Source organism: Paroedura picta, chromosome 4 (assembly GCF_049243985.1).
Source record: "Paroedura picta isolate Pp20150507F chromosome 4, Ppicta_v3.0, whole genome shotgun sequence".
NCBI lineage: Eukaryota > Metazoa > Chordata > Lepidosauria > Squamata > Gekkonidae > Paroedura > Paroedura picta.
In genome coordinates this window covers 50,768,921-50,779,183 of record NC_135372.1, presented here as the reverse complement: position 1 = coordinate 50,779,183, position 10,263 = coordinate 50,768,921, and the positions used below count along the sequence as shown (strand labels likewise).

The following is a 10,263-nucleotide window of genomic DNA, read 5'->3' as shown; positions in this document are numbered from 1 at the left end:
ATGTCTATCCCAACTGAAGTGCACCCGGCGTATAGGACGACCCCCCCACTTGGAGGCATGTTTTTCAGGGGGGGAAAGTAGTCTTATACGCCAGCAAATACTGTACTTCATTTTTGCTGCCATGACATGATGTGGTCTACTACTGTGTTTAGCTTGCTGTAAGCTGGATCCTGCTATGTAATTTTGCATAATTTAATGTATCATGATGACACTTATGCTTTGCTTCAATACTGTTTTAAAGTTAGTGGTTGGTACTACAACCAAAATCTTATTTTATTGTTTATTGAATGCCCCATCCGGTTGATTGCACTGACTCACTTAGTGTAATCTGCCTTGAGTCCCAGCAGAAAGGCAGATTATAAATAATGTAAAGAAAAATAAACAAATGATGTAATAGGTACATTAATCGTGTCAAGATTATTGTTGTGTGTTATGTCCAAAGTAAACATGAATGCTTCATAGTGATTTGTATGAGAGTCTCTTCTAGTGTCCACTTGTATATTTATGCAGTGGTTAAATGTCATTTTAATTGTCTGTAGTATATCCAAACAACATTTTTAAGTACTGTGTAACACAGTCATTTTAAATGTCATTTTAATTGTCTGTAGTATATCCAAACAACATAATAATTTTGCCATATAATAAAATATGTGCTGGGATAGCAAAGGCTGTGGCAGTTTGTAGCTGCTTCTAAAACTGGTAAATTTGGAGGTTTATTCATTTAAATGTTGTTAATATGCCAAATGATATTATTTAATATGGCAAAATTATTATGTGTTTTAACATTCTGAAAGCAGTAAAATAAATCTAGAGTATATATTTCAGTTTTTCCTTGAAAAAAAATCTTTCTTTTTAAAGAAAATAACAGACCCCCACCTCCATATTTTCAAAATGTTGGGAAAGTCTATAACTGTAGAAGTTTGAGGAGCTAAACTGACTTGCTGTCTGTTGAAGAACTATTGGTAAAAACTGAGTGCTGACTTCCAGTTCCTGAGGATTTTTCCTGCTTTACTGGCCTCAACTAGTGTAGCTGGCCTCGACCATGGCCTTTTCACTGTTGCTGGCCCCAACTTGGTGGAATGAACTTCTGGAAGAGCTGAGGACCCTGCCGGAGCTTACAAAGTTCTGCAGACCCTGCAAGATGGAGCTCTTCCACCAGGTATTTGGTTGAGGATCTGTGGGCCCCTCCCTGGCATAGACAGACCATCAGCTACCCCCTATTAATCCCCCCCCCCAAGGCACAATTGGGGGTTTGCTGAGCTGAGTGGCAGGCAGCAATTTTGCTGCTGAGAGGATTGTAAGAGTGGGTTTTAAATTGGGATTTTTCCTGGGGGGGTTATCATGCAAGCCAGCTAGCCCGGAGTGGCAGGAAACGAATCTAATAAATAATTAAAAGATTCAAAAGTTACTTTTGCCCAAGCAGTTTTTCTCCTCCCAGGCTTCCTGCTGCAGCCCCTTCTACTCCTAAAAAGTTGATTCTGAAGATTTGTGGGTCTCTTGAATAGCAAGAGTCAGTACAAAGCAAAGGGCGGCTTTGGGTAACAAAAATCTGCAATTCCTCTCCCCCACTTCTAGCAGAAGCAGTGACTAAACACGTTACTGCCATAAATTATCTCCTGATGTCTCCAGGTTTCAACTATTGCCAATATTTAAAAGATACGGTCTTTACTTTTATGTGTTCAACTTTTAACCAAATGTCTTGTTTGGAATAATTTATTGAAAAGATGCTGTTGGAAAGCAACAGTTTAGTATGAACAAATTCCTTCTGGCTTTTAAAGTGCTGTCTGTCAGAGTAGAATTGTTTTATAAAAATCTATTTATTAATTGTAAAATGTCGACATGTTCGGAGTTTTACTGAATACAATAAAATAAAAGCTGCATAGTACAGAGTACGTTTGAAGTACAAAGGTATGGGTTAAATGTAATTTTTACTCTGTTTAGTTGATAACTGATATATTTGGGTTTATTTTGAACTTGACTTACTTGCTTATCCATCTTTGTCTGCAGACCCATACACTATTAAGCTTCACTCCCTTAAAAGTTGCTGCATTCATGGAAGGGATCTTTTCCCCTCTTCTCCTTGCTGTGTGGCCCCTTGTGTTCCCAAGTTGTTCCCAAGAGGCAAGGATCTATGATGGACTGTGTGGGTGTACAACAAGAAAAGGAAATCAGCAGACATGCTGACACTTGTATATAACTGCTATATGATCCATGAAAACTTGCTGGATGACTTAGTGCCAGTTACATTATTTCGTGGTGTGGTTGTTGTGATGATAAAACTGGAGGAAGGAAGAAGGATGTAAGCCACTTCTGAGTCCCACTGAAGAAAAATCTGGGTTATAAGTGAGGTAAATAAATGAATGGACCAAAAGTTCATGCTGCTTGTGGATTTGTGCATCAGGAACTTCTCTCAATTCTTTTTTTTTCATTTAATTTCCCTATCTTACTATAGATTCTCAATTAAGATCCAGTACTGTTCTCAGAGGTCCCTTGAGCTTTGGGATCAGCTTTATGGGGAGCATTGGAAATGATAAAATGATGTGAATTCCTCCTCCCCGTGAAGTGTTCATGGGAGAGATATATTCAATCCAACAAGTTTAAGTGTCATTACCTCTGTTTTGAGTTTAAGTATTAATCTTATTTGATGTAAGAGTTAGAATGCCAGGTTGGTTTCTGAAAGACCCAGTGTCAAATCTCACTCTGCCATGGAAGTTCATTTGAAGGGCTTTGGACACAGTCTGACCTACCTCACAGGGTGGAAGAAGTAGAAGAGCAGGGTTTTATATATTGCTTTTTCTACTTTAAGGAGTCTTAAAATGGCTGACATTCTCTTCTTTTCCTGTCCTCGCAACATAATGTTGTGAGGTAGATGGGGATGAAAGAGCTCTGAAAGAACTGTGACCAGTCACCCAGCAGGCTTCATGTGGAAGAGTAGGGAATCTAACCCAGTTCTCCATATTAGAATCTGCCATGCCTTACCACTATATTACATTGGTTAGGGAACAGAGAAAAAATCAATGATATAGTAAGTCACGTTTAGGGAGCAAAGTAAGGTTTATATATATTTAAAAATTTAGGAGGCATTTCACAATTATTTTGATTTTTTACATTAGAACCTGCTGCTGAGAAATAGTGTTTTGCATTAAGGCAGCTGCTAGAATTGTGGCTGAAGGATTTAGTGAAAGTCCAGCAAATTGACCTATATCTACATATTATGATTTACATTGTCAACATTATAATTAAAGTAACTCTCTTTTTCATGTTGCAGGTATTTTTAAAATAAGTAGTGACAGCTTCTACTATATTTTGAGTGGCAAACAAGCGGCCTACTCACGGCTAGCTTTCTGAAAATAATGCCTTCTTTGACCAAGTGACTGGCTTATTAGATTATGGAAACTTAGTGGATGTTGTTTACCTAGATTTCAGTAAGGCCTTTGACAAAGTTCCCTGTGATGTTCTGATGGGTAAACTGGAGGACTGTAGACTAGATTTTTGGATGGTTAAGTGGATAGGGAACTTGCTAGAAAACCGCACCCAAAGAGTCGCCATCAATGGTATTTTATCAGAGTGGAGGGAAGTGAGCAGCGGAGTGCCATAGTGCTCATACTGGATCCAGTACTTTTCAACATTGTTCAGTGATCTGCACAAGGGGGTTGAGGAACTCCTCATTAAATTTGCAGGTGATGCCAAATTTGGAGGAGTAGCAAATACTTCAGAAGATAGAGCTAGTGTTCGACAAGATCTGAACACACTGGAAAAGTGGGCAAATGAGATGCAGTTTAATAAGAAGCAGGGTAGTGTTCTGCATCTGTGTCAAAATGAGGAGCATGCATGCTGGATGGGAGATACACTTCTGGATAGCAATGTGTATGAATGTGATCTTGGTGTACTTCTGGACTGTAAGCTAAATATGAGCACACAGTATGTTGTGGTAAAGATGGTAAATGTAGTCACAAGATGTCATAGTCCCACTGTAATACTGCCTTGGTCAGACACCACGTGGAGTACTGTGCGCAGTTCCAGAGGCCTCACTTTAAAAAGGATGTGGACAAAATGGAGGAGGAGAGCACTGAGAAGAAGAGGGGACATGATTGCTGTCTTTAAGTATTTGAAAGATTGTCACTTAGAGCAAGTCAGGGAAAGGTTCCTATTGGCAGCATAGGATAGGACCTGCAGTAAGAGGTTTAAACTACGTGGAGAACGATATCAGAGTAGTTGAGCAGTGAGCAGAGGGGTGAGCTCCCCGTCACTGACAGTTTTCAAGCAGCAGCTGGATAGATACGTATCCTGGATGCTTTAGGCTGTATGGCCCCTTCGAACTCTATGATTCTATGAATATTGTAAGTTCAACTAGTCCAAGCCTTACCCCAACCAGCTTCACTGTGTTGGGAGGATATTCCACATTCTTTTAGATGCTTTTTGTATGAGGACTCTATGCATTTCTGGCCAATTTCTAACAGTTAATTGATCCCTGCTGTGGTAACTGTTCACATTGTCTTAGTACAGAGGTACTCTGGAGACATTAATGAATCTATTGTTAACTAGGAATTCTTCCAACACCAATTTAGATACAACATGTGTGTATAGCATCCCCCAAGAGAGAAGCATTTGCATTTTCTATTCTGGAGTAATTGTCAAGAAGAAACTAGCTAATTAATTGCTTTGAACTAGGTCAATTTCAATCAGCATGCAACTATTGGGATTCTGCTGTGATGCTATAGAACAGAGGTAGTCAAACTGTGACCATCCAAATGTCCACGGACTACAATTCCCATGAGCCCCTGCCAGCGTTTGCTCATGGGAATTGTAGTCCATGGACATCTGGAGGGCTGCAGTTTGACTACCCCTGCTATAGAATTTTCACATTCCTCTGAAAACTCTCCAGTGTGAATCTGAGCTTTCCAGTTCCAAGGGTGAATCATTGAGGAAGACTGTATGTAGGTCCAGCCCAATGTTGAGTTTCTGTCTCTGGCAGGATCCTTATCCTTGTCAGGCAAAAAATAGGTGGTGTAGGAGTTGGGAAGTCAAACCCTAATACTGTTTGGTTAGTATACATAAACATTTTGTAACATATCATTAATGCAATGGATGTTTTAACATAATGACTTTACTCTGGTAGTCATCAATAACATCGGTGTTGTTTGTTTATAATATAGGCGTGTGGCTAGTGGAAATGTATAGCAACAAGAGCACATCCTCCTTATATGCTGCCTTTGTAGATCTGAACTTGGTTTTTTATTCCATCTCCCGTGTAATGCTCTGGGATAAGTTAGAATCTTCAACTATTGATTGCCTACTGTTTCTTATTCAAGCTCTCCATGAACAAACTGCCTTGAGAGTCAGATGCACCAGGCAAGCCTATCTTTCTGACAGAATTAGGACTCAAAAGGATGTTAGACAAGGGTGCCTTTTAGCGCTCTCTGATGTTTATCTGCTTTATCAATGATCTTGTTAAAAAATCTACACAAAGCTGATTGTTCTCCATCTAGATTAGTGCTTCATCATATTTCAAATGCTTGATTATCACAAGCATTTGGTTTTTATCCTTTATATTCTTGTATTCTGGTCTAAGACCATATGAGTAAATAAATGTAGGTGTGTGTATGGTTACATACTTGACCTGCTTGTCTGCTGTTGTAATTTCTGTTCAGTAGTGATAGTGTTATTTCTTCTGGTGCCAGATGGTTCAAAATTGCGTTGGACTTGACCTTTTTCCAAGTACAGTAAAAACAATTAATCATAATTACATTTCAGTCTGAAAAGATAGTGTAGATTTTAAGATACAGAAGGCTCAATATTTGTTCATTTCAAGATTATGAAACATTTTGGTGCCTTTTCTCTGTTGTGCTTTGCATACTTGGCAGTTTTTCTTGTGCACACTGTTTTCTTTTACAGCTGTTGATCTTGGAAATCCGTAGAATGATGAAAAGGAAAGTCTGTTTCTAAGCTTAAAGTAAATATATTGAAGACTTCAAAACGCCAAGGCATACTTCCAAATTATGGCTTCAGTCTAGGCAAAATGACTCTTGTTTTAAATTATTTCCTCTGTTAGTTAAGGGAGAAGTAGGGCAGTAACACAGGACCAGTCACAGACAGTGGAGAAGGATTATTTCCATACCTTACATCAGGGGTAGTCAAACTGCGGCCCTCCAGATGTCCATGGACTACAATTCCCAAATGCTGGCAATTATGGGAATTGTAGTCCATGGACATCTGGAGGGCCGCAGTTTGACCACCCCTGCCTTAGATGAATTAGGAAGAAAAATGCAATTTTTTCAACTTTAAAAATATACCTGTTCCCTATTGTCCTCCTCTGTTGTGGTTTCCATGCAGAAACAAACTTATGAGGTTTCCTTGTCTAGTGCAATTGATGTTACAGTGCAGTGGCAAGACTTCCACCTATCAGACTTCCCTGCCCAAGCCCTTCAGCAGCAGCCATACTGCCTTCTATGAGGATGTCTGCTTCATAAATAAAATAAGTAAAAATGACTGCAGGACCAAGAAAATCGAAACCTTCCCACATACATAGCAGCCAGTGCAGGCTTTGTGATCTTTCTCAAAACTTTACAGTAAAGCAAGCTGGGAAATATGGGATAACTATGCAGAAATGGTCCTGATGGCATGCATCACCCAACCTTAATTTCAACCTTCTCTTATTGGGGATATTTTGACCTGCTCCATTTGCAAAAGAATCCTATGATTGGGGCCTGTGACCCCTGCTGGCCCGTCAGTGCTTCTGCATTCAGCCCACTGAGGCATCTAGATGCCCAGCAACTGTCTTCTCTGCCCAGCAGCATGCCACTGCATGCAGCGTGCTACTGATCCTTGGAGGGATTTCTCTGTTTTATCTCCTTCAGCATGCTGCTACCATATGGTTGTTCTATTAAATATCTGTTGATGGGGCCAGTATTCCTACCTTCCTGCATTGCTGTTCTCAGGTTCTGCCTTGTGACTGCGTCTCCTGCTATCCTAGGTCTAGTTACTACAGGGAACAGCTTGCTGCACCAGTGCAAGCCTGTGGAAATAGTGATTTAGCAAGTAACTGCCTCCCTTTCCCCGATATGTTTGTCTTTAAATGGCTAATGTTACTTCGCTTTATTTCTGTTTTAATTAAGGACAACTTTTAAATATTTTGAAATTATAGAATGATCCAGGTGTCCAAAGATAAATTCCAAAGAGGACTGTTCATTGTATTATTTACATTTATTTAATGCTTGCCTAACCTTTATTTAACACTTGCCTAACACTGTTGGAACCAGCAATTCCCTGGGAGGAATGTCTCACAGTTGTATGGAGTAAGCAACATATGGAGAGGTGATAGCCTTTGATCTCTCTACCAGCAACACTTTGGTTTCTCTTTGTAAAGTACACTGAATTCTAGGGGATTCATGGGCTGTTTTGACAAAGGCTGTATCATTGGCTGTATCTAGTATCTAGCTGTATCTAGTTGTATCTAGCTGTATCATTGGCTGTATCTAGTTGTGACACAGATGTAACAGAACTGATTTTTGCTATATATTCCCTGTCATGTAAGAAGATCATAGTCTGACGAAGGGTGCTTGCACTCGAAAGCTCATGCCTTGATTAAATCTTTGTTGGTCTTAAGGGTGCTACTGGACTCTGATTCTGTTGGAAGTTATAATTCATTACAATTTTTTTAAAACTATTAAATTTATTATTATTGTTTCACAGCATTAGCTAGTTTGTTTTTATAGTTGGCATAGAGCTGTCAAATTAAAATTTATGTTTTAAAACATCTCACTGATGTTTGACTGGGCAGTTGTCCAAATCTTTTGTTGATTGGTCAGATGGCTGATCCTGCTACTATCCAGCAAGTCCTTGACCTGTACATACACGCAGGAAGAATTTAAATCCCACCATCACTGTATACTAAATAGGAAGGTTCAGTGTTGGTTGTGCAACCTGTACTACAGAAAGGGGGTACATGTAAGTAATTTATGAGAAGGGATTTAGGGGAGACATAATCATCTTTTCATTACATCCTTATAAATTACATAATTCAAAACATGCTATAATGTTTTGTTATAGGACATCAATTGCATTGAATCCAATGGTAGGAAAAGATAGTCCTCAAATATTTAGTTGGGGCAAGAGAATGAATAGAAAGTATACCTGACACTGTCCCTCCAGCAGAAAGCAAACTACCCTTGAACGCCCCTTGCCTGGCTGCACTACACATGCCGTACAATAAATAAATCCCCTCCAGCTTGGTGATCAGAGCCCTTGGGCCTAATCAAACCATGCTTTATCCGTATCCTGCTCAAGATTCATAGATATTTTCCATAGCAAAGTTGGTTATACTTGCTACCAATTACATTTACTCGGTAATGCCATCTGGCTTATAGTTCAGGAAATACTGCTCTTGGGTTGCTACTTTGTCCATTATATCTTTGTAGGTTTCTAAATGTAGGCTACCACACAGTTCTGAAAATGAAAAACTACTATACCAAATCCATCAAAATTGTACCATAAAGTTACTGATGTGTTTGTAAATTAGTTGACTCTGTTCAGTAGAAAGGATATCATTTATTTAGCATTTCACAGTTTATGGAGGCTCTACAAAATCTTGTGTTAAAGTGAACATTGAAGAATTATTATTTTTGAGATGAGATTGTTATGGATCATGCTTGAGTAAGAACTTTTTGATCAAAATGACTGAGATCTTTAGAACGGGGGAAAAAACTTTATTTACTAATGGACACCTCCAGTTTCTAGAAACTCGAGAACATATGCAGGAACATTATGGAAATTAGCTTAAAAGCAATAAAACTAAAAACAAGATAAATGAGGAAAAATCATTGGGTTTACCCTGACATTCCTTTCCCAGGGATTGACACAAGCCAAGCTGGAATTTTAGATAACTGGTTCTTGGCTTGTGTACCTTTTTCTGTATGTGTCTGAGGGAGAGTGAAATCTGTTAACTCTTACTCTTCCAATTGGGGGCTTTTCTTTTACCTATCCTGAAACCGGGTTTGGGTTCCCAAGTGTGCTGCCTTGTACCTTTGCCCTATCATATCAAGGTGCATGTCCCCAACATTTATGGCCCTAATTCAGGATATCAAGATAGCTATCTGTTTTGCCCCTTCTTGGCAGGCAGGCAATGGTCTCAGCCTGAAATATGCAGTTTATTGTTTTATTCCCAGGAAATAGAATCACCAAACTTGAGGCAGCACCTTTTGTGTCTTAAACAAGGTATCCTATGTTTAATTAACGTACACAAGTCAACTTACTTTATAGCCAATTCTGTAGGTGGGTAAGCATATTTAGATATCTGACAGCTGTGTGTAGAGCAGCCTCATTCTGCATATAGGTTTCCCATTCTGTGTTGTGTGTTGTAGTGGTCCCCAACCTTTTTATCACCGGGGACCACTCAACGCCTTTTACTGAGGCCCGGTGGGGGGGGAGTTTACTCCTCTACTCTCAACCACTGCCCTAACGCTCTCTGATCGCTTTGGTAATGTTTAAACATCCCTTCAAAATAAGATACAGACACGCCACAACAATGAACATAAGGAACATTTTATTTTCATGGAAATTTTAACTCATGACAGTTAAACTGACAGTTTAACTCATGACAGGGGAGGGGAGAAGGCGTCCTTCGGGGCCCACCTCCAATTAGTCGAAGGACCACATGTGGTCCGCGGCCCACAGGTTGGGGATCACTACTGTATGGTACAGAGATGTTAATTTAGGTTTGATGCATTTTTTTAAGTATTCAGAATTCATTTAAATCAAAGTATATTGAACAGGTTATTTTTAAAATTCAGATTAATCTTGTAAAGACTTTTAAGTCTTTAAAGACTTTTTAAAGGATTCACCTTTTATAAATGAATTCTGTTGGTCCTGTTAACAAAAGCATAACATAATGACCATGCGTTTCACTTTAGGTAGTGCTAAGAGCTGGATTCAGGTGGGTAGCTATGTTGGTCTGAAGCAACAGAACAAAGTTTTAGTCCAGAGGCAACTTTAAGACTGACAGCGTTTAATTCTGGGTATGTACATGGAAGCTTATGCCCGGAATTAAACTTTGTAGGTCTTAATGGTGCTACTAGTCTCAAACTATGTAATATAAGATCAGGGTTCTGGATAAGCTAGTGTTTTTTATTTGTCATCATTTTTACCAGGAATTAAAAATTATTAGAACCTTGAAGTAAAACAAAATTATGGATGAAGCCAGGGCGGAGAGATAAGTTGCCCCCCCCGCCTTATTAAGAAATAGATACAACCACTTGAGCATCGGAC

The 10,263-nt window shown here is 39.2% G+C and overlaps 1 protein-coding gene across 6 annotated transcripts in view; it reads left to right on the top strand.

Moving 5' to 3' along the window:
• Positions 1-10,263, top strand: part of GPSM2 (G protein signaling modulator 2) — a 41,966-nt gene that overhangs the window by 1,162 nt on the left and 30,541 nt on the right. For 2 of the 6 annotated variants that reach the window (XM_077332801.1, XM_077332806.1), the window contains exon 2: positions 2,008-2,348. The exons of the other annotated variants lie outside the window; for them this stretch is intronic. The gene's annotated coding sequence lies outside the window, so the exon portion shown is untranslated. The remainder of the gene's footprint in view (positions 1-2,007; positions 2,349-10,263) is intronic. 6 annotated transcript variants of the gene reach the window in all.